Here is a 27,463-nt window from a genome sequence, read left to right as displayed (position 1 = left end):
GAAAGAAAGAAAGAAAGAAAGAAAGCTCCTATCCAATGTTTACAAACTGATGCTCAGAGCCCAATCAGTAGAGAGGGACACCTTGGCACCCGGTGGACCCACCTATCTGCAGGAACCTCCAGGGCTGCCCTCTGGACGGAGCCTCCTCCTCTGAAAAGCTTCATTTCCATTGGTTGTGGCCCCCAAAGGAGACACAATCATGCCTCCCATTGGCTATCTCTGTATTTCTGAAGCAGGATCAATCCCCCTCCCTAGAGCAATAGCCCTGAGATGGGGACCACTGGCACTCAGTCTTCCCAGCTCTGAGAGTGAACTGACAGGGGCCCTGAAGAATGGGTAGGAAAGGTTGCGGGTCTTTAGGGAAGGAGGCCCCATTGGTCTTCTAAGGAGAGCCCCCTCCCTCACCTCAAAGTAGATTTCCCAGGCTCCCCTGGGGTCAGCCCATCTTCCTGTTAATGCTATTGAGACTTGGTCTCCCCCCCGTGAAAGTGGCTAAAGACAAGGCTTCCTTCTGTGAAGAGCTAGGGTCTTCCCTCATTCCCACTCCCAGCTACTGAAAAGCAAAGTTGCCAGAGCATTTGTTTCATAACCAAGGGAGACCAGGGGAAGAAGCGTGGCTTGAGAGAGGGCACCCCCAGACTGCAACTTCGGAAGGAGTTTAGGCCATGGTCTGTTTGGAAGGAACTGGAGGCTCTGCTTGAAGCTGCATGTACATCTACCAACTGTACTTAAATACTAGGTTACAGATCAATAACAGCAAAGTTTTTCAAAACTGCTTTACATAAAATGAAGGAAATACTAGTTTCTCATATCAGAAAATTAATGATGGGGGGACACCTGCGTGGCTCAGCAGTTGAGCATCTGCCTTCAGTTCAGGGCATGATCCTGGAGTCCCGGGATTGAATCCCACATCGAGCTCCCCACCTGGAGCCTGCTTCTCCCTTTGCCTGTGTCTCTGCCTCTCTCTCTCTCTGTCTCTCTGTCTCTCATGAATAAATAAATAAAATCTTTAAAAAAAATGAATGACGACGACGACGACGATGATGATGATGATGGTAGAGATGTTGTAGGCACCAACTCATTTCCCTCTCTCCCACTAGGCTGGGGGTTACGGCTGCCTGGACTGAGGGAGGCCATATCCCTTGGAAATGGAAATCTACCACAATTTCTACTGAAAAAATATCCTTCAAGCCACAGAGCCCTGGGCTGCGCATGGGAGGGAAAGAGAGGTGATGACTCCCCAGAGCTGCCCTCTCTGGTTGGGCACCAACTGGCTGCAGGGCAGACACTCTGAATACCCTTTTATGACCACCTGGCAAGGGAGCATTGAATTATATTCAATGTATTGAATTGTATTTTCCCTCCTTCCCCCACTTTATAGATGAAGAAACTAAGGCTGGGAACAGCTGTGTAGCTATAATCACCATTTATTCAGGGCTCACCAGACCCTGTGCTGAATTTCTCACTCATCACCTGTCTGTCCCCCACTACAGCCCCGTTTTACTGATGAAGAGACTGAGGCTTAGGAACAGTGCTGCCCTCCCAAGACTGCAGAGCCAACCTGTGACAGAAATGAGATAAACTCTCAGTCCCGCACTGTTATTCCAACCCCCAGGCACACACACCCCGTGTGATCAGGGCCCAGAAAGGATCCCCAGTAGGACCATGGGACATGAGAGATAAAAGGCAGCCTCTGGGGCAGCCCAGGTGGCTCAGCGGTTTAGCGCCACCTCAGCCCAGGGCGTGATCCTGGAGACTCAGGATCGAGTCCCTCGTGGAGCCTGCTTCTCCCTTTCCCTGTGTCTCTGCCTCTCTCTCTCTCTCTCCTCTCTGTCTGTGTTTCTCATGAATAAATAAATAAAATCTTAAAAAAAAAAAAAAAGGCAGCCTCTGTGCTTGTGAGACGTAACACATGACTTCACAGGGGAGGAAGAAGCAGAACGGAACTATGAAGAATGGTTAGGGTTTCACCAAAGAGATGGAGAGGGAAGGGACTCCAAGCCAAGGGAACAGCACATGCAAAGGTTCTAAAGTGGGAACCTGTGAAGCATGTCTGGGGGGCAGCAAGGGGCCGTGACTTTGAATCCTCCTGACTTTGCCACTGACCAGCTGAAAAAGTCCCTTCCATTGGAAAAGTCTCTTTCCTTCCCTGGGCTCAGTTTTCTTATCTCCAAAATGGAAATAATAAAAGTAGCCACTAAATAGCACTGTTCTGAGAATTCAGACAGACACTCTGCCCAGCCTGAGAACTGACAGCCGTCGTACTTGGTACTGTGTTATGGGTTGCCATTGAAGGCTCCTAAGAGAGAGGGGGGACTCACGTAAAGCTGGGCGAGGAAAGGACTGGCACCACCACTCATAATTTACCACAAATCAGCCCTGGTGCTCAAGAACAATGAAACCAGATCACTGGGCCCCGGCCAGCTGTCCCACCCAATGTTTCTTTGACATCTCCTCTTGCATCTTTGAAGAATCTTACGAATTTCCCTATGAGCAATCCAGGCTTGTTTCTAATAAAAATAATGTATTCAATTACTGAACTCTCCTCCTAGTAAGACAGACATTCCAGGAAGCAGAGCCATGTACGCTCCTGCCCCCCCAGCCACCGACACAACCAGGCCCCAGGCTGACCACGTGGTGGATGCAGTCCACAGCCAGCCCTCACAAGCAGAAGTGCTTGGTTGGAATATACCTTCCTTTACACGAGTTGGTTCCTTCCTCTGAGACATACTCTCCTTCTACTTCAGCCCCAGCTCCAGCCTCAGCCCCAGTAGGGCTAGATTTTGAGAAAATTTGCTTGGGACACCTGGGTGGCTCAGCGGTTGAGTGTCTGCCTTCAGGTCAGGTCATGACCCCAGGGTCCTGGGATTCAGTCCCACATTGAACTCCCCAAAGGGAGTCTGCTTCTCCCTCTTCCTGTGTCTCTGGCTCCCCTCTCTGTGTGTCTCATGAATAAATAAATAATATCTTAAAAAGAAAAGTAAATTGAATTTGCCTAACTAGTGGTGGGCTACCATCATCACCAAACTCCAGCATCAGCTCACCTAACTCTTCAGAGAGCTCCTCCCTGACCACTGGATCAGCTGGGTAAGCTGCTCACATCACCTTGTTTTAATGCTGGCCTAGCACATCCCCTTTATACTTTCTCAAGTGTCTGTTACCAGTATGTCTATCTTACCTAACCAGAATGTATGTCCCATGAAAGCAGGACTTTGACTGTCCTATGCATTATTCTGTTCCCACCATATTCTGTTCCCACATAGGAGGTACTCAATAAATACTTTTAGAAATTGAGAAGGGAGGCGCCTGGATGGTTCAGTTGGTTAAGCATCTGCCTTTGGCTCAGGTCATGATTCCTGGGTCCTGGGATTGAGCCCCATATTGGGCTCCCTGCTCAGCGGGGAGTCTGCTTCTCCCTCTCCCTCTGATCCTCCCCCTGCTTGTGCTCTTTCTCTGTCAAAAAATTAAAATAATCTTAAAGGGGGAAAAAAAAATAAAGAAGGGAAGAGGAGAGAAAGAACCAATAAAGAACAAAATCTGGGTTCTTGTTCCCAAGATAAGGAACCTCCTTTGAGGATTCAGTCACCCCTCTGTAGAATGGGCAGTGCCTCTAGCCCAGGCCACTGGTCACACCACCATGGCCACACCGCAGGATTCCATCCCTCCCTGCAGCGTCGTCACAGGCCTGCCTCTGGAGCTGCCCTTCCCTTCCCCACACCCCATCTCAGAGAAACAGAAATTAATTTCCCTTTGGCATAAACTGATTTTGATGAGCCCAGTCCCTGGCGATTCATCATAGACCTCTCGGGGAGCACTGCAGGGAACAGCGGGTGATGGCATGACTTATGGGCCTCGCAGCCCCAGACATCCAGCTGCTTCTGATGGCTCCGGACACCTCCAGCCCCCCTAAATCAACAGCAAGGGAGCGACCTGGAGAGCTGCCCAGCTTGTCCTCTGGCTTGGCTGGTGCCCCTGGCAGGCGCCTCCCAGGTCAGGGGGAGCAGGCTGCATGGAAGCGGGTGACTTCATGCAGGCTGACTCACTCGCCGCCAGCCACTGGGGATGGACTGCAAGAGGGAGGTGGCCGCAGTCCCCTCCAGCCTGGAACTTCAGGGGGAGGAATCCCCACCCTCCCTCTACAGCCCCAGGGCTTCCCCAAACCAGACTGTGTCCCTACCCTACCCACCAACCATCATCCCAGAATCCACACTGATGTCCTGTAAATAGTCTGGGCCCTCAGCTCAGTACCGGCCTGAAGATGTCTGGGACCCAGGCCCAGTGTCCCTCTATCAGCCTTGCCAGGTAAAATGGACCAATCCTTAACCTCCAAGATTCAGTTTCTTCATCTCAAAAATGGGCACAGTGACTCCTACTCCACCTGCCACTCAGAGTATTAGGCAGATCGACTGATGTGCCAGGGTCTCAGAATTAGGAAAGTAGCATGTGGAAGCAGGGATAGAAGCAAGATCAGGGGATTCCACACCACGGGGTGGAAACCAGACCCCTTACCCTGGCCTGTAGTACCCTGAATTGATTCAATGCCTTACCCTCCTGCCACCCTCTGCCACAGTTAGCCTCCTCAAGTTCATCAGCTAGGCTGTTCTCTTGCCCCCTCAGGTCTCTGGTTCCAGGCTGTTCTCTCAGCCTAGAACTCTTCCCCTCCCCCCAACCCTTTCTTGCCTGGCTAAATCCTATTACCTCTCAGTTCTCAGCTGAAATGTTCCTTCCTCTGGGAACCCTTTCCTAGCCCAAGTGTCTGTGTCCCCACGGTCTAGCTGTTCCCCTACATCATAACAGTGTCTCACATCTGCCTCCCAGATGTTGCCCTTATTCTTCCCTACATCCCTTGGGCCCGGCCCAGTGCCTGACTCATGGTAGGTGCTCACTAACATTGGCTTCTTTGAATTAAATTCCTGTGTCTACTCATCCTGGTTGGCAGTGGCTGCCTGAAGGATTCTGTTAAGAAGGATTCTGAGGCTGCAGAAACACATGCAGGCATCACACTTGACGCAAAGTGAGGTTCATTACATGTCAGCTTTTCATATGGGGGTCGCTATTGGGGGTTGGCTCCTGGGAACCCACAAGCTCTCCTTACCTGCCCCCTACCTCCAGTCACAGTCCCAGCAGCCCAGGGGTGGGGAAGAGAACCAAAGAGCACTGCTGTTCTGAAATGACCCAAAGACACTCTCCTGCCTCTAACAGAAAGACTATCCCCATGGAGTCAGGAGACCTGAGTCTGAGACCCACATACCCCTTCTGAGTTGCTCTGGAGACTGACTCCAACACTGCATCATCAACTGTAAAGAAGGACTAATTCCTACAGCGCTGCTGTGAGGACCAAGGTTAAGAGTGTGGAGTCAGGTACATGGTTCATCTTGACGAATGATACATCTCTATCATTATGAACATGCCTCAGCCCCACCCCCACCCCTACCAAGGCGAAGTAGGGCTCAGAGAGTAGGGCCCAAAACCAGAACCATTACCAGCCAGGGTACAGTCTTACCCCCAGACCTTCCATCGGGGGACCCCCAACTTCCTGCAATTGCAGGACCTGCTGTGAAAGCATAAACGCAGGGTTGAACCTCTGCTCCCTCACCATGTGACCTTGGGCAAGTCTACCTCACTGAAATTTCAGGTGCTGTACTTAGCAAATGGCCAGGACAATGGCAGCTGCCTCCTGGACTTTTTGAAAGGATTAAATAAGATAATTAAGTAAAGACTGCAGTTAGCATTTAGCTTGAGGCCCCATCAGTGCTCACTGTCACCCATTACCATATCATCATCATTACCCCTCCCCCCAATACCGTAGCTATGCAGGGGGTAAGATGCCCATGTTAATCCTGGTCCTTCTGTACCACAGTAACTCCCAGAACCCTCACAGCAAACCAGACTGCTATCCTCCCTTCCAGGATGGGCAAACAGAGACTCAGAAAAAAACTAGGACTTTTCAGATTGAAAAATCCCTGAAAGGGACACCTGGGTGGCTCAGCAATTGAGCATCTGCCTTCAGCCCAAGGTGTGATCCTGGGATCCAGGATCAAGTCCCACATCCGGCTCTTCACAGGGAGCCTGCTTCTCCCTCTGCCTGTGTCTCTGCCTCTCTCTCTGTGTGTGTCTCTCATGAATAAATAAATAAAATCTTAAAAAACAAACACACAAACCTGAAGGCAGAGGCCACGTTCACCAAGTCTAGGGGCCCCTGTAGGATTGAGGCTACACCTCCCCCATCAGACTGGGGGCTTTCTCTCCCACCTTGACTCAAGAGCCAGGTTTCTTATTTGGCACCTCCAGCCAAACTCGGAGGAGTCAGAGGGGGTGAAGTCCAGCCCCCTTGCCTTCTTGCAGCACAAGGAAAGGTTTAGGCGTGGACAAAGGTCAGCACAGGGCCTGCCTGGTCCTGGCTGCCCCGCTGACGCAGGAGGGCCTCGTGACTGCCCCCTGCCCCCACCTTGGCTCCAGCTTCCCGCCTGAGCGGGCTGAGCGCTTCAAAGCCAACAGCCTCTGAAATGAGGCCACAGCATCTGAGAGGGCAGCTGGTAGGGGGAGCCAGGCCCCCTGTGCGCATCTCCAAGCACTCCTGTCAGTGTGGACATGTCGACATGTCCAGCAGCACTAGCCACTAGGGTCGGGGGCAGGGGTGGGGGGGCAGGTGGTGACTTTGGGTGCTATGTCATGGCCAAAGGGGCATTAAAGCTACCAGTGTGCTGGTGAGGCAGGGCCGTGTGCCAGTGAGATGGTAGGAGATGGAGAACTATAGAGAGTGACACTAGGACACACACACACACACACACACACACACACGCTCACACACTCACTCACTGCAGCCCAAAATAGGAGGTGACTGTGAGCTCTGGCATTCCATACCTGGGATCAAATCCTGCTTACTCTACTTCTTAGATATGTGACCTTAGGTAGAGTTATGGGTTGAACTGTATCCTCCCCAAAATTCATATGCTGATGTCCCTAACCCCTTGGTACCTCAGAATGTGACCTTATTTGGAGATAGAGCCCTTAGGGAGATAATCAAGGTAAAATGAGGTCATACCTTGGGGTGGGTCCTCATCCAATACAACTGGTGTCTTTACAAGAAGGGGTAATTTGGCCACAGACAGGCATACAGGAAAGATGATATGAAGAGACAGAGCGAGGACACCCATCTACAAGTCAAGGACAGAGGACAGGAACAGACCCTTCCCTCACAGCCCTTAAAAGGAGTCTGCCAATACCGTGATCTGAACTTCCACTCTCCAGAACTGGTAGACAATGAACGTCTGTGGGTGAAGCCACCTGGTATGTGGTGCTTTGTCAGGGCACCCCGGGCCACCAATACAGGTAGTGACCATTTCTCGAAGCCTGCATCGCCACAGGCCTACACAGAGTTCATAACAGTACTTGCTTCCTAGGCTGCCACAAGGCTTAGGTGAGACGGTACCTGTGAAGCCAACACTTGGCCCAGGATTAGACACAAAGGACAGGCTTAGTAAATGGGGAGTACTTTTACTATCTGGTTCTTATTGACTCACACGTTCCAGTACACACGTATACATTTACTCGTCTATTCCAAAAAAAAACACTGCGTTAGGGATCCCTGGGTGGCGCAGTGGTTTAGCGCCTGCCTTTGGCCCAGGGCACGATCCTGGAGACCTGGGATCGAATCCCACGTCAGGCTCCCGGTGCATGGAGCCTGCTTCTCCCTCTGCCTGTGTCTCTGCCTCTCTCTCTCTCTCTCTCTCTCTGTGTGTGACTATCATAAATAAATAAAAATTAAAAAAAAAACACTGCGCTGTACACCTTCTGAGTACTAGGCACAGTTGAACAAATCTCTGTCCTCCGGGGTACTTGGCAATGAAGCGATCTCCTTGAGGGAAATAGACAATCCACATACACGCAAATTAGCTGATGAGAGAACAAATACCTCGGCATGTGCTCAGGTGTGCTCACGTGTCTGTACCTGGGTGTTAAGGTAGGCATGCGTGTGGACATAAGCACTGGTGTGTGCATGGGGACATCAGGATACCTACATGCACATTAGCTCCTGTGAGTCTGGGTACCCGAGTGCATACCTGTGTGTGTTCATGTACAGGTGTACATCCATGTGTCTCATGTGTGGTGCTTTAGCACGTGTGTGCACAGAAGTGAACATGGACGCAAGAGAACATAGGGGCTGGGGTGAATCTGAATGAGTACGGCTGAGCAAGGGTAGATGTGTGGGCAAGCGTGTGCAAGAATAGCAAGGCTCGGGGGATCTCTGGGTGGCGCAGTGGTTTAGCGCCTGCCTTTGGCCCAGGGCGCGATCCTGGAGACCCGGGATCGAATCCCATGTCGGGCTCCCGGTGCATGGAGCCTGCTTCTCCCTCTGCCTGTGTCTCTGCCTCTCTCTCTCTCTCTCTGTGTGACTATCATAAATAAATAAATAAAAATTAAAAAAAAAAAAAAAAAAGAATAGCAAGGCTCAAAGCTCTCTGTGGCCCAAGAAGGAGCTCTGAGAGGTCATCTCAGTCATGTACCAGCCTCAAGTATACACACACCCTTTCCCAAAGTCAGAATGGAATGTTCTTGTGTCCAGGGACCACCTAAGGACCCTCTCCAGGACACAGCCCTGGCTCATAGGAAGTACTGCCTGCATACTAACCATAATTACTCGGTGACACTTCAGAAACCAGTAGGCCCGAAGCCCCTGAATGAAGCAGACATTGGCTCTATGTTCCAGGCACGTTATGGTCCAACATCCTCATTCAGCTCCAAAGGGAGGTGGAATCTCATGTCCCCAGAGACCTCTCCAATTTGAGTATCTCCTTCCCATCCTGTTCCTGCCCCCCAAATGCCCTATGTCGACACTCCCTGTCCCACCACCATTCCTTGGGAGGTGGCTCAGCTACCTGGCCTTTCCCCAATCAGTACAGAATCTGATGCTTGACAAAAGAAGTATAGCGGGGAGGGAGTGGGGGTGCCTGGTTGGCCCAGCCAAAAGGAGCATGCGATCTTGGGGGCATAAGTTCAAGCCCCACAGTGGGTGTAGAGATTATTTAAGTAAGTAAATAAATAAATAAACTGAAGAAGAAGAAGAAGAAGAAGAAGAAGAAGAAGAAGAAGAAGAAGCAGAAGCAGCAGCAGCAGGACCAAAGTCTAAGAGGGGCAAGGCTTCACTCACCAGGCCAGTGCCCGGTAGGCTGTATGAGGGAAAGATTTCTCAAGAGTAAGAAAGGATACCCATGTGTGCATGCACTAAGGCTTCAGGTGGCAGCAGCAGGGGCAGAGACCCACAGATGAGACCGCCCCCAGGGGGACTGCATCCTACCCCATACCCACTTTTCCCTGCCCAGGGCCTGGTGGAGTCCTCAAAGGACCAGACTTGGGGAACCAGAGACAGTTGGGCCGAGCTCTCTGCCTCCAACACTACTATCTGAACCACAGGTCTGAGTTCCAGTTCGGATTCCAACAGTGATCTAACAGTGATATCATCTAACGATGATGATCAAGGTTCACCTTTATCCTACAGTTACTAAATACCTGGACCCGCACTCAGTACTTTCCAAGCAATGCCCCACTGAAGCCTGCAGTGTTGTGGTGTATTATCTGCATTTTACAACTGAGGGAACCAAGGCATGGTCAATTTCGCTCACCTGCCCTTCAGGATGCAACTGACTAATGGCAGAGCCAAGAGAGCCCATACTCTTCACCATGAAGCCCCTACCTTATGGGGTGATCCTAGACAGTCCCTTTGCCTCCCTCAATCTCCCAGGCTGTGCAACAAAGACCTCTGTGGGACTCCCAGCTCTGGCTCCTGGGTGAAGTCATAGGGGTCAAGCCTCAAAGGGAGAGCCAAGGCCTCCTCTGGGTTCTTGTGAAGCAGCAACAGGAGCACCCCAGACCCAATGAATCAGACTCTCTACATACTCCCCCATCTGCCCACCCTCCCCGTATATATAAGCTCACAAGGTCAAGTGGTCTGCTGGGCACCAAGGCTTGAGAATCCCTGGGGTGGTGGGATCCCTTGGCTGGAAAGAAGGTAAAGGAACGTGGAAAGCACCCCTGCTTAGGCCCTGCTAGGGGAATTTCAGGTCACAAGTCTGAGGATGCTCTGAGGCCTGGCTAACACTTCCTTATCCAATGCACAAACCTCCTCCAATGGGGAGATGAGTGAATTCCAGAGGTGCTCCCCATCATGGGGATGATGGAGAGGGAGCAGTAAGTTCTGCCCCCCAATCATCTCTCCCCTCCATCCTGGAGCCAAACAGCCTCAAGGGTCTTAAAAGACGCCCCCTTCCCCAAATAAACGTGAGCACAGCAGAGGGAGGGAAAGCCTCGAGATGCTGGAGAGGCAGGAAGGTGGGAACCCACACAAAGGCTGACCCCACCAGGCCAATTGGCCGGCGGGCCCACCCAACCCCCTGCAGCAGGCAGCCTGACGGGGCTGAGCGCCAGCTCCTAGAGCCAAACCGAGTTCCCACAGAGTGTGCTTAATGCAGCGGCGGCAGTGACATTTCTGCCATCAGAAGCAAAACCAGGAACCTGGCCATTTTGATGAAGGGTGCCCAGAGCTGGAGCTGCAGATGTAGGAGGGTGGGGTTCCCACTCCTGCGCCCGCTGCCCTAACCACTCACCCCCGCCTGGGCCCAGTGCCCAAGGCAGAGGGTCAAAAACGGGTCACCCGACAGGGAAACCGCTACAGAAGAACCCCCACCCTTTGGCATAAGTTGGGAAACTGTGGCCATAGTACTGACACTAGCCAGATCTAGAAGAGATAAAAAGAGGGATCGAGAAAAGCCCCGGGAAGGATGTCTTGAGGCATGTTCAGGTGGGGATGCCAGTCTCCACTGGGCCTACAACACCTGCCCCCCAAACCTGGCGCGCCCTCATGAGGGCGCTCGAGGCGCCTCTAATCTTCCAAGCAGCGAGAGGGTTAAGCATCCTCTCCGTACTTGCCGCAGTAAGTGGAAAGGAAAGAAGTGTCAACTCTGTTCTCACCACAGCGGGGCTGTCGGATGGCACCTCCCCCCGCCCCCCGCCCCCCGCCCGGCCTGCTCCCCCGCCCTCCCCTCGGAGCGCGCGCGCACACACCTCCCACCGCTTTGCCCAAATTATTTTCGATCCCGGGAGACTCCGGATGCCAGACGCGCTCCGCGGCGGCGGCGGCGGCCGCGCCTGATTCATTGCGCCAAAGCTGCAGATGCGACCTCCCGCCTGCGCCCCGTGCCCCGGCCCGCGCCGGGCTGCGTGCGCGCCTGGAGAGACGGGGGGGCGGGGGGGCGTGTGTGGCAATTTGTAGGCGCACCCCCTCCAAGAAGCGGGACCCGGCCCCCCGGGGCCAGGTCCCCAGTCCCCAGCTCCCCGGGCAGCGCTAATTAGCTTCCTCGGGGGGCGCCACGCGGCGTGAGGGGCGGCAATTTCCCGGCTGGGCTGCGGGGGAAGCGCTCCCACCGCCTGGGAAGGTGAAATGGGAAACTCGATTCAAAGAGAGCTTTCCTCCCCCCCTCCCGCCAAGCGCCGTAGAAAACGGGTTTGAAATTCCTCCTCTTTTTTTTTTTTTATTTATAGTGCACCGTCTCCATGGAAACCGCGGAGGAGGTCACGGTAGCTGGGCCCCCGCGCGTCACCCCGCGCCTCGCCGGCTGCAGGCGCCCGGATTGCGGCCTCCCAGGCACCGCGGCCCGCGTGGACTCCGCTCCGAGTTCCCCGCCCCCGCTCCAGTCAGCCGGCGGCCCAGGCCCTGTGACTCTGCCGGGTCCCAAACGGGAACGGCGCACCTAGGCACCGGCGCGCTGGGCTGCTGTGCCTCTGTCCCCGGCTCTAGCACGCGGGAATGCGCCAAGAAACACATGCCTAGCTCCAGGACAGGAACGTGTGCGGCAAGACGCCGCCGAGGGGCTCGCTGCTCTTGTGAATACCCTGGCGGTGTATCGACCTATATAGGGGCACAACTCCAAAGCGCTTGCTAAAATGAGACCACCCGTGGTTAACAACTCTGGAGTCAGCCCAGCGCCGCCCCCCCCCCCCCCCCCCGGGTAACTTACTAGCTCTGTGACTTTGGGCAAGTCACAACCTCTCTGCCTCTCAGCCTGCTCATCAGCAAAATGGAACTGGGAGCCTTGAGACGAAGTACGTTAAACGCTGAACACTGTGTTTGGCAAGAGGTTCCGAAAAATGGTAGCTATGGTTGGTTTTTGGGGGGGTTTTTTGTTTGTTTTTTTCAGGCTCTGAAAGCCTGAGGCCCAAGAGGCTTTGCTCAAGGGCGCGGTCTGCCTGGAGGCCGGCAGTTATCCCTTGGAGCTCGCAGCCCCTCAGCCTAGACCCAGAAGGTGGGAGGTGAGGGGACGCGTGCAGGCTGCGCAGGGCCTGGGCCCGCCTAGGGCGCGGCGGGCGGGGTTGGAGTCTCCTAAGCTGGCCTCATCCGCACCCGGAACCCTGGAAACGGGGCTCCCCGCGGTGCCTCCCCCGTAGCAGCACCATTAGCAACAAGCCTGCCTGCCTGCCCTCCCTCCCAGGGCTAAGGCCGCACCTGCCCCACCGGATGGCCTCCCCGGGGCCAGGTCATGCCCTCCCACCGCGCACACTTCCTCCCGGACCCCCAGCGCCTAGTCGAGCGCGCTGGGGGAGGGGACCGGGCCGCCCCCGCCCCGCCGGCTTCCCACAGCCTGAGCTGCCCGGAGCCGGGGAGGCAGGAAGTCTCAGAGCCGGGGCGTGGAGGCGGGGTAGGGGCAGGAAGTTGGGGGTGACTCTCCCAGAGACCCCAGACGGGGCCCCGGCGTGGGAGCGGAGTGGGCGGGCGCGCAGGGATTAAAGGGCGCCCCCTTCCACTATGGCCTTAGGCCGTGTGACCCGGCCGGAGCGCCCCGCGGGGCGAGGGCGAAGGCCGCTACCTCTGGGACCCCCAGCAGCGCGCACGAGGAGGGAGGGGCCGCCTTTGTCTACTTTGCCGCAGAAGCAGCCCCCCGTAACCCCTCCCCACCGCGCCCCGCCGGGCCCTGCACAGCCCGGGTTTTCCATCCGGCCCGGCTCGGCTCGGCAGCTGTCAGGGGACCGAGCTGACCTTCGCGAGCAGGGAGTTTCAATTAGCCGCAGATCAGATAAGCGGGCGGGCCCGTCTCTCCGGGCACCGCGGGGGCGCAGCCCCGCCCCCGCCACGCCGCGCCAAACGCGCTCCAGATGGGAACAAAGATGAAGACGCAGCTCCACCTGCCTCCCCGGGGAGGGGGGAAAGAGGAGGCCCCGCCGGGAGGAGCTGCCCACCGAGGAAGGGGTTGTGCGCCCTCCCTGCCGGCCTAGGATCCCGGGCCGGGGCAGGGGGTCTAGCCAAGAGGATCTTTACGGCTCTGCTGGCCTCCTGCACAGCGGGGAAGTGCCCGCCGCGCTGACCTCATCCCTAGGCGGGCATCGTGCCCTCCCTCCCCGGGAGGGAGCCTTTTGCCATCTCTGATCTCATCTGCAGCACTCCTGGGGAGGCTGAGCCAGGAGGCAGAACGCCACAGAAAAAGGAAACTGAGGTAGAGAGGGGCCGGAACCTCTTGAGCGGGACCATACATCCTTTCAGATGTTTTTTTTTTTTTTTTTTTTTGAGTGCCTACTAAGTGCCTGGAAGTGTTTATTTATTTGCTTATTTTAAAGATTTTATTTATTTATTAATGAGAGAGAGAGAGAGACAGGCAGAGGGAGAAGAGGCTCCAAGCAGGGAGCCCGACCTGGGACTCGATCCTAAATCTCCAGGATCAGGCCCCTGGGCTGAAGGCGGTGCTAAACTGCTGAGCCACCCGGGCTGCCCCCTGGAAGTGTTTAGACTAGGGAGACACCAGAAGACAAATACTCTCATCCCCAGACTCACAGAACTTACATTCTAATTCAAGGAGACAGACCATAATCAGTAAACAAATAGTTGAAGATCATTTCAAAGAGTCCGAAGAGCCATGAAGATATTAAAATAGGTCATGTAAGCCTGACTTCAGGGAGGGGACCATATTAGCTACGGGAGTCAAAAGGACCTCTCTGAGGGGGTGACATCTGAACTGAGGCACAAATGATGGGGAGGAACCAGCTAGGCAAAGGAGAGGGTGTGGAACATATGTCCCCCTGGGCATGACCTTAGGCCCAAAGGGGAACCAAATGGAGCAGGATTGAGCAGTCCAGGTGAGAGGTCAGGGTTTATGCAAAGTATGGTGGGTGCCTTTGGTGGGTTCTAAACTGGGAGTGACCTGGCCTGACTTAAATTTTTATTTTTATTTTAAATTTTTTAAAAGATTCATTTATTTATGATAGACATAGAGAGAGAGAGGCAGAGACACAGGAGGAGGGAGAAGCAGGCTCCATGCCGGAGGCCCGATGTGGGACTCGATCCCCGGACTCCAGGATCGCACACTGGGCCAAAGGCAGGAGCCAAACCACCAAGCCACCCAGGGATCCCCTGACTTAAATCTTTAAAAGATCCCTCTGGGGCAGCCCAGGTGGCTCGGTGGTTTAGCTCCTGCCTTTGGCCTGATCCTGGAGACCCGGGATCGAGTCCCACATCGGGCTCCCTGCACAGAGCCTGCTTCACCCTCGCCTGTGTCTCTGCCTCTCTCTCTCTGTGTCTTTCATGAATAAATAAATAAAATCTTAAAAAAAAAATAGAGGGTAAGAATTTTAAAAATAAATAAATAAAAGATCCCTCTGGGGACACCTGGGTGGCTCAGTGGTTGAGCATCTGCCTTCAGCTCAGGGTGTGATCCTGGAGTCCTGAGATCGAGTCACATGTTGGGCTCCCCATAGGGAGCCTGCTTCTCCCTCTGCTTATGCCTCTCATGCATAAATAAATTAAAAAAAAAAAAAAGATCCCTCTGGCTACTGTATAGATCAGAGGAAGGCAAAAGTAGACCAGGGAGGAAGAAAAGAGGATAGGGCTGGAGATGAGAAAAGGGGTGGAGGGCGGGTTATTGGATTAGTGATATGTGTTGGCAGTTGAAGGGGATGTGGGGATGAGTAGAGCAACAGAAGCTCTGTTGAGAGAAGTGTGAGGGAAAGAGGATTTGAGCCCAGGTCAGCCTTTAGGAGCATGAAGGAGGTGCTTAGTAGTGAACATTAAAGCTATGGAGAGAGAATGCCAGGGTTCAAATCCTGGAACTGATACTCACCAACTGAGTGACCTGGGGCAAGCATCTCTATCAATTTCCTCCAAGAATTGAAAAAGGGGATGGTAATGGAGATTGCTATCTTGAGATTTTGACTATGATACAACATAAACAGTATCCTGGAGCCTGGTAAAATGTTAGGTGCTCAAAAACTGTGGCTCTTATGCTCCAACTAGGGGTGCTGTCACCACTCCACCACCACCCTGAACACCCCCCCACCCTGCAACACACACATACATCTACCTCTTTGTACCAGAACCATCCCCCTGGCCTTCCACCCAACCTCTGACCTTGTTTTCATTTGCTGAGAGCAGAAGCTCCTCCTCCTCCAATCCGCCCCTGCCCCCCAACACCTTTGTAGGGAGGGAAGTTGAGGGGGTGGGGATCATTAGAAAGAAACTACTGTGACTGCTGGGATCCCATTTCATCCCAGGACCCCAAACCACTGCCCTGGGATGACCCTCTGGACCCCTCCATGGTCTCAATCCTGGTCTGCCCTCCCGGCCTGCCAGAGGAGTTGAGACCATTCGATTATCATTCATCCAGTCAGTTGAGTGACCCTCCAGGCAACGTCTGGCTGTGGATAGAGAAAAGCAAAACCCAGGGCCTGCCCCCAGATAGATGCTTGGTTATGGCATTTTGTGTGGTAGGAGCTCAGCAGGGCAGGAGAGGATGAAGGGCTCAGAGGCTCCCCTGGGGGAAGCAGTCCTATGATCACAACTCCCCTTCATGGAGACTTCACGGGTAACATGGCCAGGCACCTTGCCCTACGTGTCCATACATGTCACTGAGTCCTTAGGACCACTCAATGAAGTCTGTACTATTACCGTTCTCAATTTCTGAGCAAATAAACAGAAATTTACAGAGGTAAAGCACCTTGCCTAAGATCACAGAGAAATTAAGTGGTGGAGCTGAGGGAATCAAACCCAGGTCTAGCTGAGGCCAGAACAGGAGACTTTAACCATTCTGCTATCTGGTCTCACATGCTATTAAATGCTAGGGATGTCTTGGGGCACCAGGGTGGCTCAGTTGACTGAGTGTCTGACTTGTGGTTTTGGCTCAGGTCGTGATCTCACGGTTGTGAGATTGAGCCCCGTGTTGAGCTCCATGTTGGGTGTGCAGCCTGCTTAAGTATCTCTCTCTCTCCCTCTGCCCCTCCCTCCTCTAAAGAATTATAAATAAATGCTAGCATGTCTGAAAGGCTGTCAATCAAGGTCCTATGGAGCTGGATTTTGTTCTCACTTCCCTAAACTTCCCTGCATGCCTTAGTCTTCATCTGAATCCTCAGGAGCCCAGTATACGATATGCCCTGGTGCCCGGTGTACAGTAGATGCTCGGGTACTGCTTGAACATAGCATGCTCTTGACAAAGCAGTGATGATGGCTGCCCTCACTTCCACACCTCCCCTTGGGTTCTGGGCCCCCTGTAGCCCATTTCAGAGCCTGTCAGAGCTGTTGACTAGAAAAAGAAAAGTTCTAGTTTGCATAATATTTGCATCTGCTTTGCATGCTGTTCACATTACATTAAAAGGCACAGAGGCCAGGCCCTGGTACCCTATTCCCCCTCTGGGCATCCCCCACCCCCCTACCTCTACCCCTCCCACGCCCCCCACCCCCGCACACACATACTCACTGATCCAGAATAGGGGGTGGGGGTTTGAGGGTTCCCATTTAGGGTCCACCTAAATTTGTCTCTTTCCAATGCTGTGGGAACAGAGATGGGAAGATCCTGCCTGCCCTCATCCCACCTCCCCTCCATCCCTTCCTGGGGAGGGTAGTACGGCAGGGCAGGGGACACCAGTGTGCATGCACGAGTGCAGGCACACATACAGAGAGCCATGCAGCAGGAAACATCTGGGGTCTGGGTGCCTGCCACGTGGTGACAGAGGTGGAAAAGAAGGGAAAGGAGGAGGCATCGCTGCAGTGCTGTTGTCGCTGCCCCCCAGTGGGATCCTCACACCCAGCCTCCCCTCACAGGGGGCCAGCCTGCCTCCCTGCCAGCTCACCTCACACCTATATACTTTCCTGACACGGCTACGTGGGCTGGAGACAGCTGATGCCAGGGACAGGAAGAAACAGATGCCAGGAATGGGACAGTTGCAAGGGCTGGACAGAAGAAAATGGTGGCTCTGATCATGGGGGAGAAGGGGAGAGTATGCACAGCCTGACCTCAGCCTGGACCTTTAGCCAGGGCAGGACCTCCTGAGGTCTTGACATGGAAACGAGGAGGAGGGAGCTGCTGTGGTTGGCTCCTGAGGCAGTAGGCATGTGAGTCAATAGAGGCCAATGGCCTGTCCTCATTGGACTCAGACATGATTGTAATGAGTGTCTTGGGGTCTGACTGGCTGTGCAGTGTCAGCAGTTGAGGATTGATCTGCAGAGACATCTTGCGGTCCACGTGTGTCCCTTCCCCCACTCTGGGTTGAGATTTCAGGCTTGGTGTCACCTAGAAGCTGAATAGGAACCAGAGACTGGGGATCTTAGAATGGTGGGCCCACCTGGGGTCCACGGATGGCAAGGAGGCAGCAGGATACTTACTGAGTGACCCTGTGCCAGCCATGTGATGGGTGCTGAGAGCCTGGTGGACATCAGCCTGACAGTCACCACTGCACAAACGCTCCTTGGGGAGCCCCTCCTGGAGAAGGTAGCACAGGGGCTGGGCTTTGAAAGATCAATGGGGAAAGTGACGAGACATGTGACTAAAGGCAGATGGGCAGGGACTGCTACAAGGCGTCAGGGACAGCAGGGAAAAAGAAGGGAAAGGTAGGCAAGAGCCAGACGGTGCTAGGCCTTGAGTGCCAGACCCAGGAGCCAGCCCTCTGCCAGGCAGGAAAGGGCATAACAGGGAGGATGGGAGAAGAGACTTTGAGAAGCCTGGGCTGCCAGCCTACCTCGTGGCTTACACCTCACTTGCGCCCCAGGGCAGGGAAGTGGTAGTACCTTGACAAGGTCCCCCATGCACCACCAACTCCTTGTACCCACCTCATTGCACAGCATATTGGGCTCTACTTCTGTAATAGATTGAATGTGTATGTCCCCCCAAAGTGTGTATGTTGAAATCCTAGCCCTCAGTGTGATGCTATCAGGGAGCAGGGGCTTTGGGAGGTGTTTAGGTCATGAGGGTAGAGCCCTTATGACTGGGATTTGTGCTCTTATAAAAGAGATCTCAGTAGACCCTAGTCCCCTTCGGCATGGGAGGACACGAGAAGACAGCCAGCTGTGAACTGAGAAGTGGTCTTCATGGGGCACTGAGCCTGCCACCACCTTGATCTCTTGGACTTCCTGGTCCCCCATAACTGTGAGGAATAAATATGTTGTCTCAGCCACCTGGTCTGTAGTATTTTTGTTGTGGCAGCCTGAATGGACTAAGCCCTCATGCCTGGGAGAGGTGCCCAAGGCTCCCCTCATCAGAGCCCCCAGCAGAACTTTCCACGCTGGTGTGGTCTCCTGACCCCTGGAGGCTTCTCCTTGTACCCATCACTGGCCTCTGTTCAGCTGAGGGGCCCAGCTGGCAGAGCCCCTCCACATCTTCCCCACAGCCCTTACACCTCTCGGGTCCTGGGGCAACCCCCGTTATCAGAACTTACAGCCACAGAGTCTCTGAGCCTCAGTTTCCTCACCTCAGATGGAAATAATACTTTCTCTAAAATTCTTGTGAGAAGTAAGTTGAATGAAGTCCTTGATAAAATGCCTGAATGTCACTTACTTACTATCTATTGAGTGCCAGGCATTGTTTTTAGGCACTGGGGGTTCAGCAGTAAATTGCAGAGATCCCCGTGCTCAGAGGTTTCCATTTTAGAGAGGGAGAATGAATATAAACCACAAATACGTAAATGAGAAAATTTCACATCATGACAAATACTGTGAAAGTCTAAGTAGGATAATGTAATAGGATGACAGTGTAAAAGAAGATAGGGGAGGGTGGGTTTTAGATAAGGAGCTCAGGAACCTTGTCTCTGAGGTGTCATTTGAACCAAGGCCTAAATAATGAGGAGGAATCAGTCATGCTAAGAGGCAGAGGAAGGGCATTCCAAGGAGCAGAAACAGCAAGTGCAAAGGCCCTGAGGCAGGAAGCACTTGCCCTATGGGGAGGCTGTTGTGGCTAGAGAGGCAGCAGGGAGGACAGAGGCTTGGGTTTTGAGGTCCTCGAGGACCCTGGAAGGAGTCTGGCTTTAATTCCAAGGGCCATGGAAAACCATTGGAGGTTTTTGGCAGGCATGCTGGGAAGTGATTTACACAGTAATTGCTCAATAAAGGCTAGCTATTGTCATTATGAATAATAATAAGAGGAAGCCCAGAGAGGAATAGCAATATGCCCAAGGTCACAGAGTCCCTGTCCCACAGCCCCTTCCTCCTTTGATTGGCCTTCCCCTCCCCTAAAGAGCCCTGTGTATCAGCCCCAAGCCTGGCGGGAAGGAGGAGAGGGCAGCCTCCCTTTCCTCATTCCTACTCCTTCCCTCCGGCCATTTCCCGTGCTCCCAGCGCCTGCGCCCCAATTAGCCAGCAAGGCTGACGGCCACGGCTCCAAATGACAGACACCTCCTGTCACCCCCTGACAAGCAAGGAGATTAACTCTGAGCGACACTGGCTCCAAGGGACAACAGGGAGGGGAGATGAAGGGGGAGAGGATGACCAGGCCTCCCCCTGCCCAGGATCTCCAGTGCCCTGGAAGGAAGACCGACTGGAGTGAGAGGAGTGCTGTGCACAGAAAGAAGTGCCAGCCGGCCGCAGAGCGTGGCCCCCACTCTCCTGACTGGCACAGCCTCTGTCCTCAGGGGCTCTGAGTGCAAGGGAGCACACTGTCGCTGTGGGTGTTGCACATCGAACCCTCAGTTCTGGGCACAGTGGGTGTGCAGTAGACATTTCTGAACTGACTATGCTAAGTAATATTTTTTCATACAGACTCATTCAATCCTCACAACACCCCCATTTTATAGAACAGGAAAGTAAGGCACAGTGGTGGAGGGACTAGTTCAAAGATCACACAGATGGGCTAGAACTTGAACTGAGGCTGTCTGATTCCAAAGCCAAGGGTCTAACCACTGCACTCTACATCACTCCTCTCCCTAGGAATGCCATTTAGGAATTTACAGTCCATTCTGGGGCAATGACACAGAAGCCCTGGAAAAGGGAATTAGCAAAGCAATCACTATGAATAAGAAACAGCAGCAGAGACAAGTACACTGTACCGAAGTGGAGTGCCAGAGTGGAGCCGCAGCACAGGGCTAGGGGTCAGTTGCAGGTAACACTCCCAGGGGGGCAGGACCAGGAAAGATGGGTACAGAGTGGACATGAGTTGTCCAGAGAAAAAGAGGTGAGCTGGACTTTGACACACCGGCATGACTAGTTGGGAGAGGGCAAGAGGAAGGCATTCCAGGCAAAGAAATGCACAGGCAAAGACATCAAGGCAGAAATGGGCAGGGCATGTGCTAAAGTAAGGACTTCAGGTCACAAGTGCCAGAAACCCAACATACACTTGCTGAGGCAAAATTAGAACCTATTAATTCATTCTGAAGGGGAAAGTAGAAGCGTTTGGCTTCAAATATGAGGGTCAGTTTCCCTCTGCTGGATTCATTCATGGATAGCTCCAAGTGGTGGTGGCCTCAAATTCTCACACTACCAGATCAGACCCCCTTGCCCTGCAAAATAAGTCCAGCCAAAACCCTGGGATTCAACCTAATTGGCCAGGCCCAGGTCATGTGTCCATCCCTGAACTGACCACTGGGTGCTAGGGACAGGGACGTGTCTGCTGATTGGCCAGATTCCCGCAGTACCAGGTGGAATCCCTCTAGAGCCCTAAGGGTGGTGGAGAAGGGGAGATGGTTCTTGCTGGGGGCCTGTCAACACCAGGGCTCCCTGATTCCAGGGCTGGATTCTGGGCCTTGGATGACTCCTCCATGGACAGCCCAAGAAACTCTACTCTCCCCAATTCCAGGAGTTCCTACCAGTGTAGATGCCATCTACCGGCTGAGCTGTGGCCAGGTGAGAGGAGCTCCAAGAAGGCTCCTGCTCCTGGACAGGAGAGGCCTTGAGGATTTCTAGTGTCCAAGCTTGATCTGGTGCCTTTGATGTTTCCAGGGGCCAGCCTGATCTCTCCACTCATCCTTCCCCTTAGCCTAGCTGTGAATTTTCCCCAAAGTTGATTTCATGATCAGGGTTTTCAATTGTCTTTTACAAAGTCACCAGCTCTAACTGCCAAAAAGGGCAGTTTTGCAATAGTCAAGACTATGGTCTAGTGCCAGGAACGACTTCTACAGGGAGAGCGTTGCACCCTGTAGCCAGGGATGGGCATGGCTGTCAGTGTGAGGAAGCAGAAGTATGAGAAACAGTGGGGCTAGGCCCCAGGTGAGGGTAAAGGCTGTTTTAGCTTGTCCTAGAACTATGGACTCTGGAGATAATGAGCTTGCCTCACCAGGAGGAGCATGCTGTACTTTTGGCAGTTGTGCTCAGGATCTGGAGCATGGACTTGGAAGTCATACTGATAGAGATTTCAATTCTGGGTCAGCTGAGTGACCTTGGGCTTGCCCTCTCCAGCCTTAGTCTTTTCATCTATAAAATGGAATTAAGGCAAGGCCAACCTCAACAAGTAGCAAAGTTCAGATGAGATACTGTGTCCAGGTGTTGGCACCACTCCTGGCCCAGCAACCCTCCCATAAAGGGCAGCTGTTACTACTAATATTCTTCTAGCTCTGTCCAAGACTGGTCCTCAGCCTGGAGCTCCCAGCAGTCTTTCTGGATCTCAATTTCTCCATTTGTACTTCCAGTCATCTCAGTCCTAGGATGGGTGACTCGGAGGATCTCACTTATGGGAAGACCCCTCCCGCATCAGTCAACCCATGGGGGTGGAGAGGTGGGGTGGGGTGGGGAGGGTAGGAAGACTGCAGGCCAATGCCCAACCAGCATTTTCACCAGGCTGGGCGGGCAGCGCCAGGCAGGCGGGAGCTGGTCAGGTTTTTAATTGAACGCGATGCAAATGAAATGTAAATACCATGCAAATAAGCTCTTGCCAGGAGGCGCTGGGTTGGGAGCAGAGGGAGCTGGGAGGGGACTGCTGAGCTGGGGTCCTCCCCTGTCCACATTTCTCTCTCTCCCTTGGCTGCCCACGCCTATGCCCACCCCCTGGTGCTGCCCACCCAGCCAGGCCATTACATTCTGGGAACAGCAGGTACTGCATCTCCCCAGAGCCCCCTTCCAGATCCACTTCCCTAACCCTGTGGCTCCTGGTGGTGGTGGCAGCAGTGGCAGTGGTGACAGGGTGCTCAAGGAAGAGCCAGGGAGCCTGTGGATGGGGCTAAGCTGACACAGACTCAGTCACATGGAAAGACCCACACAGAGACATAGAGGAGACACACAGATATAGACATGCAGAAACCCACATTTCCCCTCAAGCCACCTGCAACACTGAGATCCACACAGACAGTCTCACATAAATATACACAACTGCACATTGTCACAAATACACACAATGGCACAAATAGACCCGGTCACAGGGGCACACGCATGTACACACATACACACACAACATACACACACAGTCTGCCCTGCCATGAGGACTACAGACTGTAGTCCCTGTGCTGGCCTGAGGTCAGGGCTGGTGGGTGGGGGGACAGGCACCCTGTGTGGTCAGAGCCTGGTGGTCTGAGTGAGGCCAGATGGGCTGTGGAGGGTTGAAGGGATCCTTCCGGGTGGCCTGGGCCCTTTGCCCACCCCATCCCAAGGTACATCACCATATCCCAGGGCTCACAGCCACTAGACAATCCCGGGTGTTGGTCTAACCCCCAAGTCCTGGGGTCCTGGACCCCATCCTGGGATTTGGAATTCCCTTGTGGTTCCGTAGTGCCTGACCCTCCACCCCCTTCCTACTCCTTAAGGTGAGCTAAGGTCTGGGAGAGGTTGGCCCAGGTGACAGGGCCTGATGCACTGGGTCAGAAATCCATGTCCCATCTGCCAAGGAGTAGAGGGGTAAAGCACAGGGAAGCGAGGGAAAGGCTGAATGGTCTGGACAAACCTCCATTCCACCCCGGATCCACATCTGGGGGTGGTTCCAGTCCCCCACCCCCACCCAGAGGTGACTCACACCCCACATTTAACTCTCATTAGCGCCTCTGAGCCCAGCTGGGAGGGACAACCGCCAACTTTCCCCAGCAGACAGGGAGCTCTGGGTGGGCCTCTCCACCCTCGCAGACTCAGTTTCCCCCAGGGGCCTGGCCCAGCGACAGGGACTGCGTGGGAGAGCAGTGGCTCACAGTCCCCTCCGTCTGAGCTAGGGCTGTCCCCCCCCCCCCCCCCCCCCCCGGAATGAGGGCCTGGGTGTGGCCTGTTTCAGGAACCCCAGCTCCAGTCCCTGCCGGATGCACAGCAGCCTCAGATAGTAGTACCCCACCCCAGCCGGGGCCCAGAGGCTCAGGAAGGAGGGGAGGATGCAGAAGGCGTCCAATTGGAGGCTGCCGGACTTGGGGACGGTCCCGCCGCCCATCGGCCCGGGCGCCCTGCAGCGACGCTCTTTCTCCGCCGAGGGCCCTGCGCCGGGCGGGGGCGGGGGCCACGGCCCGTCCGCCCGCGCCTCCTTCCTTCCCCAGCTTCGCAGGCCCAGCCCTGCTCTTATTTGATCAAAAGCGCCCCATTCGTGGCACGCGGCGCGCAGGGTGCGCGGTGGGCGCAGCCCCCCCCCCCCCGCCCCGGGAGGCCAGCCCGGCCCCGCCCCAGCCCCCTGGGGAGAGGCCGGTTCCGCCAGCCGTCGCCGCACTCCCTCCCCCTTCCCCTCTCTGTGGGAAGGAGGCAGCTGGGGCGGGGGTGGCCGCGGGAGCGTCCCGCCCGTGTGATCGTGCCGAGAGCCGGGAATTCGGGGCCATGTGGGAAAGACATTAGTGCCGGCCGCCCTGCCAGCCAGGAATGCGCCCCCCGCTCCGCGGCAGCCGCCTGCCTGGCTCAGAAGCGGTGACTCACCCGCTCCGTGTTCCCACCCCCTCGTCGTGCACCCTCCACAGCCCACCACAGGCCTGGCAGCCACCTCTCCACCTCCCAGCCTCGGCTTGGGGCTGGTCCTGTTACCTGCTTTGCCCATCCTCCCGTCTCTCCCAGCCTCTTGAATCCTGAACCAGATTGCACCTCTGGGGGAGTCCTCAGACCCCCTTCCCAGGCCTGTGTGTTCTCTGGACTCATGCTCTGGTTAGGATACTCCTTTGGGATGTGGCCTCTCTGGCTCTCTTCCTCACTCCAGAGTGACTCCCCTCTGGCTGCACACCCAGCAAAGGGCCAGGAGTACAGGGCAGGTGCACACACAAAAAAGGAGTCGATGTAACCTGTTAAGTTTGGGAAGCAGAGCACTGTATGCAGAGCACTGTTCCTCAGATTCCTCTGTGACCTTTAAGTAATAAACAATGCCATTTGCCTCCTAGGATGTGTGACCCCATATTCCCCTGACCAAGCCTTGCTTTCCTCAACCAATACAATAAGGATATTGGTACCTCCCCGCCATGTGCTAACAGGGGCGGCCTGTGTAGAAGCTTTTGCCTGTAAAGTCCTCAGCTCAGGGCCTGTTGCTGGGAGGGACTCACTCACAGTGCTGGTAGTGATGGGATTCTCATAATCACAACTGTTCAGTGAACATCTACTACGTGCCAGGCTCCAGGCTGGGTACTCTCTAGATATTACCTCACAGCACCCCTGCTTCAGCCATGGAAGGTAGGCTCTGTTAGCCTTCTTTCACAGATGAGGAAACATTGAGGCTTGTTGAGGGGAAAGCATGGACCCAGATACCCACAATCTGTAGAACGTACTCCCACACCGGGGTTCTGGTCCCAGCACCCCCAGGGCTCTCCAGAGCCCATGCAGGACCATCCCCTAGGTCTGACTCTGCCAAAGACCAGAGGGCTCCGTTAGGCAATCCCTCGCAGCCCCATCCCTATCAGATGCCTCCCAGCAACCTCCCACTTCTCCCAGTCCATCTCCCATAACTTTTTTTTTTAAGATTTATTTATTTTTATCCATGATAGACACAGAGATTGAGAGAAAGAGAGAGGCAGAGACACAGGAGGAGGGAGAAGCAGGCTCCATGCCAGGATCCCGATGCGGGACTCGATCCCGGGACCCAGGATCGCGCTCCGGGCCAAAGGCAGGCGCCAAACTGCTGAGCCACCCAGGGATCCCCTCTCATAACTTTTAATAAGAGGTAATAGTGTCAAGCAGCGGGCATCAGCTTCATTTTTAATTATCTAATTTACATTTAATTTTCCCCACCAATGTGATGCAGTTTATGGATGTTTTACTTAGAAGCATCCATTTATGGGCTGAGAATATATTCACAAAACTAGTGGATAATGCTTCTCTTTTGGAGGCCCCTAGTTCAGAGTGGGGAACCCTAGCTGGGGCCTTAAGCTCTGAAACTTAGCAACCAACATAGTTCTTGACACTGGAATAATTAATAAGCAAATGTCCCGGAAACTTTTCGGAGTGTGCATTTCCCTTTCTAGCCCCCAGAAAGAATGATTATTTAGTGCTCTACTCTGCTGGACAGGTTACAGAAATATCTCATTTAATCCTTGCAGCAAACCTTATGAATAGGTACTATAGATAGCTATTCGGGGCACCTGGGTGGCTCAGTTTTTTTTTTTTTTTTTTTTTTTTTTAGATTTTTTTATTCATTTATTCATGAGACACAGAGAGAGAGTCAGAGACATACGCAGAGGCAGAAGCAGGCTCCATGCAGGGAGCCTGATGTGGGACTTGATCCCGGGTCTCCAGGATCACACCCTGGGCTGAAGGTGGCGCTAATCCGCTGAGCCACTCAGGCATCCCAATCCGCTGAGCCACCCAGGCATTCCATGGCTCAGTCTGTTAAGCTTCTGACTCTTAATTTTGGTTCAGGTCATAATCTCAGAGTCCTGATATCGAACCTTGCATCAGGGTAGGCAATGGGCGTGGAGCCTGCTTGGGATTGTTTCTCTCCCTCTCCCTTTCCCTCCGTCCCTTCCCTCATTCATGCTGCCTCTCTTTCTCTGAAATAAATACATTTTTTTTTTTTTTTAAAGAGAGAGAGAGGGACACCTGGGTGGCTCAGCAGTTGAGCGTCTGCCTTTGGCCCAGGGCGTGATCCTGGGGTCCCAGGATTGAGTCTCACATCAGGGGAGCTCCCTGCATGGAGCCTGCTTCTCCCTCTGCCTGTGTCTCTGCCCCTCTCTGTGTGTCTCTCATGAATAAATAAATAAAATCTTAAATAAAATAAAAATAGAGAGAGGGAGTAGGGGAAGGGCAGAGGGAGAGAGAAATAGATAATCCCAAGCCCTACACTGAGCCTGGAGCCCAAAGTAAAGCTCAATCTCATGCTGCTGAGATCATGACCTGAGCCAAAATCAAGAGAAGGACGCTTAACCAACTGAGCCACCCAGGTGCCCTTCTCACTCTTTTTCTTAGGGGGGGGAAAAAAAGGAAATAAAAATGCCTGTCCTGCAGATGGACAAAGAGACCCAGAAAGATGAAGTGTCCTGCCCAAAGGTCACACAGTCATTGAAGGAGAGAGCTGGCATTGCCAACTTAGACTGAATGACTCAAAGCCTACTCTGCACTGTGGGATTGAGTGGCCTTTCTTGCAGACACCAGCCCCAAACTTTGGGACCTTGGGTCTATGGGGAAGTGTGCCCTATGATTCTCAGGATGTCAGTAGAGTTGGGTGACAGGGTGAGAGGGAAGGAGCAGGATTCAGTGACTCAGGTTTCATAACAGTGGACCCCTATGGTTCCCTGAGAGCTGAGTTTGGTTCCCCGAGAGCTGAGTTTGGTTCCCCAGGTTTCTCAGAGCTCAGTGGCTATGACTTCCATGGTGGATCCCATGGGTTCCAGGAGGATCCTGAAAATAGCAGGGGCACCCATGTTTCTTTGGACCAATGGGGATTGGTCCACAGATGACATTGGGCTTCCTTTAAAGCAGAGGAGATGGGACGCCTGGGTGGCTCAGCAGTTGAGCCTGCCTTCAGCCCAGGGCGTGATCCTGGAGACCCGGGATCGAGTCCCGCATGGGCTCCCTGCATGGAACCTGCTTCTCCCTCTGCCGGTGTCTCTGCCTCTCTCCCTCTCTCTCTGTATCTCTCATGAATAAATAAATAAAATCTTTAAAAAAATTTTTAAAAAGAAATAAAGCAGAGGAGATGAGAAAAAACTCTGGTTTCCAGGAGGGAAGAGAGAGGCTGAAATCCCAAATGGAGTCTGAGCCCAAGGCTGATGGAAGAAGACATAGGCCCAGGGAAAATGGGCAGTGTGGATACTCATCTTGAACCCAGCTCCTTGTGGGTACTGGGGATCCTCAGCTTAGCCTCAGCCAAGCCCTGGCTGAGAGGTGGCAAGGACCCTCCTCCCAGCCTTGGTCGAACTC

General features: G+C 53.9%; 1 protein-coding gene across 2 annotated transcripts in view; it reads right to left on the bottom strand.

The window, feature by feature from the left end:
• Positions 1–27,463, bottom strand: part of PSD2 (pleckstrin and Sec7 domain containing 2) — a 143,175-nt gene that overhangs the window by 106,521 nt on the left and 9,191 nt on the right. Inside the window, exon 1 of one of the 2 annotated variants that reach the window (XM_072826083.1) lies at positions 12,015–12,201. The exons of the other annotated variant lie outside the window; for it this stretch is intronic. The gene's annotated coding sequence lies outside the window, so the exon portion shown is untranslated. Of the gene's footprint in view, positions 1–12,014; positions 12,202–27,463 lie in introns of those variants that run through there. 2 annotated transcript variants of the gene reach the window in all.

This window comes from Canis lupus, chromosome 5 (genome assembly GCF_048164855.1).
Source record: "Canis lupus baileyi chromosome 5, mCanLup2.hap1, whole genome shotgun sequence".
Classification (NCBI taxonomy): domain Eukaryota; kingdom Metazoa; phylum Chordata; class Mammalia; order Carnivora; family Canidae; genus Canis; species Canis lupus.
The sequence above is the reverse complement of the archived record's forward strand: the minus strand, read 5'-3'. Positions and strand labels throughout refer to the sequence as shown.